The sequence below is a fragment of the Chenopodium quinoa genome, unplaced genomic scaffold (assembly GCF_001683475.1).
Source record: "Chenopodium quinoa cultivar QQ74 unplaced genomic scaffold, ASM168347v1, whole genome shotgun sequence".
NCBI classification, from domain to species: Eukaryota; Viridiplantae; Streptophyta; class Magnoliopsida; order Caryophyllales; family Amaranthaceae; genus Chenopodium; species Chenopodium quinoa.
Window position 1 is genome coordinate 1,507,166 of NW_018744301.1, and position 6,000 is coordinate 1,513,165.

The window sequence follows — 6,000 nt, forward strand, 5'->3', positions numbered from 1 at the left end:
CTCAATTTGTTCCATTCTTAACCTTGAGAAAAAATTCAGGTGATCTACAACACTATGACCTACATTCTGTTCTCCTCCAGCCTCTGTAGCCATGTAATTGTAAGTGTCAATTGTAGTTAGACCTGAAGATTTCATTGTTTTTATTGCTTCAGCTTTTTCTTCTGTTATTTTTCTTTCAGAACAATGCAAATAATGCCAATGTGACCTTGTTAGCTCATGGTTATGCTGAATAACATGAGCCACTACCTCAAACTTTCCTTCTTTATTCACTCTTGCTCTTATGCATGTCTTGCAATTCGATCTTGTAATGGCTACTTGTCTTGGCTTTCTTGTTTTTACGTTCACATCCTCTTCATTAACCATTTCAACTAACTTTTTTTTCTTGTAACCTGAATTTCTCTTTCCTTCAGCAGAACACACATAATTTTTCTCAGTTACAATTTTTGTGTGTGTCTGGTATCTAGTTGTTTGTTTTCGTATTGAAAACCCCAGTATAGCAGCATGTTTTTCATACAATTCCAAAATTTCTTCAAAAGTTTCTCTTACCACACCAAAAAATGAACCTCTAAGATCTAAACCAGAAGCATGAATTGGATTTGTAACTGTAATTTAATACAGATGTATCAGATTATAACCAGAGGCAGCATATCATTCAAATTAGAGGAAACAAAATGGTAATATTTGTTCAAAAATAGGGTCACTTTTATGCATGAAAAGGGTAACATTAAGGCATACAAAGGGTTACTTTTTGCATACAATCTGAATTTTCTGCATAAAATCTTAGGGTAACATGTGTGCATAAATAGGTTCACTTTTATGCATGAAAAGGGTAACTTTAAGGCATACAAAGGGTTACTTTTCTGCATACAATCTTAGGGTAACATTTGTGCATAAATAGGGTCACTTTTATGCATGAAAAGGGTAACTTTAAGGCATACAAAGGGTTACTTTTTGCATACAATCTGAAATGTTTATAGAAATTACCTTCAGTTGCATTCGATTTGGTTGTTTGTTCGGAATTTGAATCAATTGATTTGCCAGGAACCACTTGATTTTCTGCATTCTCAATTGCTTCTTCTGCATTCTCAATTGCTTCTTTTGCATTGTTAATTACTACTTATGCATCGTCTCCATTGTTTGGATTGTTGAATATTGGTACGAATTCATCTCTAAAACTCTTAGTTTCTTCTTCTTCTTCTTCTTCTATAATAGATCGATTTAAATCGATTTCAAATTCAGTTTCAATTTGCCTCTGTTTTTGTAGCAATTCGTGGATGAGATTGCTACAATTTGTGGTATCGAAAGTCGAATTTTCCATTGATGATCGAATTCTCCAATTTGTGCGTTTTCTCACTTTCTCTCTTCTCAATTGATGATCGGTTTCTGCAATTTGTAAGTTTTCTCACTTTCTCTGCCTTAATTGATGATCGAAATTTTCAATTTGTGCGTTTTTTCACCTTTTTTTCTTCTCAATTGATGATCGATTTCTACAATTTTTGCGTTTTCTCACTTTCTCTCTCCTCAATTGATGATCAAGAGCTGTGTTTTCTCACTTTCTCTCTCCTCCATTATTGTTCTGCGTTTTTTTGATTTTGAGGTATTAAATTTCGCGATTTTATTTTATTTATTATTTTTAAAAAAAAAAACCTATTAAATGAGTGACACGTGCTAACAGTCCGATGTACAGTAAAAATACTATACACCGGGTGCATGCAAAATGGATTGATAATTAGATACTATGATAGCAAAAAAATATCTTTACCCAAGAGAATTTATGTCAGTGTTCATGGTATTGGTATTATCTCCAAGTAACCCTAAAGGTGGTATTTACATTTAAGTACTCAATATAATTTGTAAACGGAATTCTTCTTTGATTGGTGGAAAATCATTATCATGGACATCGTGGTAAGACTTTCATCACAAAATCACATATAGAAGTTCGTTATCATAATAGTAATTCAATGTTGTTTATCTAACAGAAGATGTCATTTTTTATTTTTTATTTTTATTTTTTTAAGTTGCCAAAATTTTCAGCATGTGGAGAAAACTAAACTTCAATGAACATAGACAGAGCCCAGACAAGAGCACAAAGGAAACAAAATCAGGTATGTAATCTCGGCCAATTTTCTGTTTGTCTATCTTCTGTGTCAAATACTGAAGATCTTCATGAGTTATGGAAGAAGTTTTTTTTTTTTTGAAACAGAGTTATGGAAGAAGTTTTAATCCAATATGAGTTTACAAGTCACCATCTACACACACGTCTGATTTTCTGACTTGATGACAATCTTAATTTACTGCATGTGTAACCTGTACTTTTGGAAAGTCCCATATTTTTTTAAGGTGATATACAGAAACAGTTCTTTAGTGTTTCCTATGCAGGAAAGTAAATCAAAGGCCTGCACTGGTTGGTAGTTGGAGCCTAGTAGTTTTCAAATTAAGTTATGAAAATGTAGATGTTATGTCACTATCAGATAGCTGCTGCATTTATCCGCATTGCTGGCATCTTTCTGGTGGATCTTTTTGGTTATTTGATGTTTGAAAAGACTTTAATTTCAAAATTCAAACAACAATAACTATAATATACATTCCAAATTATTAAAGTACGAGTCGGTCTGGGCGCATAGGTGCTATGGGTGAAGGAAGCATATAGGAGGGCAAAAGAGGAATAAACTCTTGTTTGCTGGAATAAAAAATCACATGCCTTGCATGTGCCTCTGTTATTTTTTGAATTGGAACGGGGCCTCGTTTTTGGCATTTAATTTAATTTTCTCTCTCTGTTCTCATCGTCTTCCCTCACTTCTCTCTCTCTCTCTCTTCACTTCATCTTCACTCCTCTCTCTGTCTTCTCATCTTCTCCATTCCGACGAAGGGCGATCTTAGGGTTTTGGTGCTCAATTTACTGGCGCAGCGAATTGTGGTTGTTTCCGGACAAAGAAGTTCCCAATTCAGAATTAAATTGTGTTGCTTGTAAAAGGTATGACAAAAATCTCGCTACTCGAATGACGAAGGATTATATGTGTTTGTAGATGTAATTTGAGTGGGTAATTAGTTAGAATTTCAATTAAATTGCGAATTTTTACTTAAATTAGGGTTACGGTGAAGCATAATTGATTCGATTTAGGGGTTATGTTAAAATAATTGAAATATCGTTTTTTCCGGTGTGGTTATGTTGAAATTTGGTTATGTATTGAAAGTAGAGTAAGCAATTATGCGAGTTGGATTAAATGAATTATTTTAGTAGGGTTTTTTGCGAGTTGAATGTACTGAGTTCATGCAACTGTGGGCTGTTTGATTTAGCTTTGTTAGGGGTGGGTTGATGTAGGTTCTTATTAGTGTTTCTTTGTTTGATTCTGAATTATTTGTGGCATGTTAAACATACAGTTCTTTGGTTTTCGAGAGGATTTGATATTGTGTAATTATATGGATGATCCCTATAATTGTAACCATTTTATTGTGTGCTTATGATTTAATGAATAATTGAAAATCAAAGATTGAAGTAATGGAAATATTTATTTGTTTATTTTTACATGTAATCAGAGTTAAATGCGTTATTGTTTAGGTTGTTTTGTTTTGGTATTTCATTATTGGTGAATGCGAAGTTATTTTGTGTTGATTAGGCCATTCAAAGATGGATTTTACAAGGCTTGTTGTTTTTTTTGGTTGATTGTGGTTTCAATTGGTCGTCTTATGTGTTTTTTATTACCTTGTTTGATACATTCATCTGTTGTTGGCATGTGATGGGGATTTCAATTGGTGACTGTGTTGTGTTCTTTGTTTTTGGGGGTGTATGCTTTAGATTAATGAAGCCAGATTCATTTTGTGGTTAAAATGAATTTTGGTGATTTGAAATGTGGTTTTCTTTTGGTTGTCATTTAATTATATATTTTATCTTGGGATTCGTTTCTAGTTCTTTGGTGTTTCCTTTGATATTTATTTGGCACCAACTAGCCCTTTGTGTACTTTATCAGACTGTAGTGCTGTATGATTTTCACCCACGCATGCTCACTATGTTTAACTTTTGTCATCGGCTGTTGCATAATTCTGCATTCTTTTGTTTACCAATTTGGGTTAGATTGTGCGATTAGTAGTATTGATATTGGAAGGGGAATTTAAATTGTTTAATAATTATAAGGGTAGTCCTTGTAATTGAAATCAATATTTTGTGTGCATACATGGTTTTTTTTTTTTGTTTTTTTTTTTTTTGTGTGTATAGATGATGGATTGAAGACTAAGTAAGAGAAATAGTCATTGATTTATGCATCTGCTATTTGAATGTGGATATAGTATATGCTTTTCTTGTTGCAGTGTTTAGGTAGGTGTAGTTAAAGGTCCTTAATGTTATCCATGACAGGATTCAAAGAAATGAAGCGGAAGCATGGATCTGATTTGGTCAAGGGAAAACAAGGAAATTCTGATGCTGATGAGATCTCTAAAAAGAAAAATATTGCGAAAGGGAAGAAGAAGATGAAGGCTTCTGATCCTGATTTTGAGCGTGAGGAACTAGAAGATACGGAGGAAGAGGGTACAGAAGAAAGTGGTTCTGGTACCTCCGGTGAGTCTGGTTCTGAGTCAGGTGAGGATGACCAGCCTGAGTCAGATGAGGTGGAGGAGGTTGATTCAAAAAAAGAGCTGTGGGAGACTTTGCTTGCAAAGTTGTTGGCAGACAAAATAACAACTGGAAAGCAGAAGGGAGGTCCTTCTGTTAAAAGTAAAGGAAAGCAGAAGCAAAAGGTATGGCTATATAACTATATTATGTTCCTTCTAAGGCTATGTCATGTTCCTTATAAGTACAGCTTGCATTGGTGATATTGAGTATATCAAGGATTAAATGTTTATAATGGTATTGTATGGGCAGGTAAAGAAGAGCAAGGGGAAGTTGGTGGTCGAGAAAGGGGAGGTGATTAAAACCCAATCAAGAAAAACGCAGAAGGTATGCTCATAGTTTTGTGTCATGTAACTTGTAGGTTTTTTTTTCTATCTTAATATAGGTGATTTGGGTGTAAATTAGTTAGTGGTTAAATTAGGCATCGTAAAAAGTAGTGACTGGATGTGGTTAATGGATGTGTTGAGCTTATTGTTTTTTCTTACCGCTGTAGGCCCCCAACCTGAATGGTGTGAAGGCTGTGTCTACTGTGGTTAGGTTGTTTGATTCTTCTAGGAAGAAGGTTATGACGGAGATGGGTTTTGGAGGTTTGTTAAGCATTCCTCTAACGACTTTGCCACGCAAATTTTCATATTGGTTGTTGACAAGGGTATTAGGTGATGGCTCCATAGCATTTGGAGATAACTATGTGCAATCCATGAGTCCTGTTTCAATTCAATGTGTACTGGGAATTCCAATGGGGTCCAAGGCAGTCCCTACTACTATTCCTCATGATGATCCGGTGAAGCAGGCGGAAGTGATGAGATTAAGGGGGCTGTATGCCAAGGGAGAAATCGTTTCACTTGCAAATGCATTGGGAGCATTGATTGTTAGGGATAAGGATGGGTATGTGCTACCTCTGTCAAATGCAGAGAAGCCTAATTTCAAGGTTGCTTTTCTTATTGTGATACTGGGTTACTTGTTGTGTGCTACGACAAACACAACAAATCTGGGAGTGAAGCTATATCCAGCTTTACTTACTTATGATGAATCGTCGGAGTATGACTGGTGCACTTTTGTGCATATGTGGATGTGTAATGCTGCAAGGAATTTCCAGAAGAAATTTGTTGAGGATGGATATGTTGCTGGATCAGGCGGATGCATTTTGTTCGTCTTGGTAAGTAATGTCTGTTGCATAAATTGAGTTGTTATGTTAAATTGAGTTGTTAGTTTAAATTGAGTTGTTAGTCTTTAGTTGGTATTGTGTTAGTTTGGGTTGCATTTGAGTGTCTTGTCTTGGACTGATTGAAATATTCTTCATCTTTGTGTCCATTATACAGATTTATTATCTTGATCACCTTAGTCGTGTTCCTGAGTCATGGGGTATGAGACCGAGGTTGAAGGCTTGGTCGCAGGAA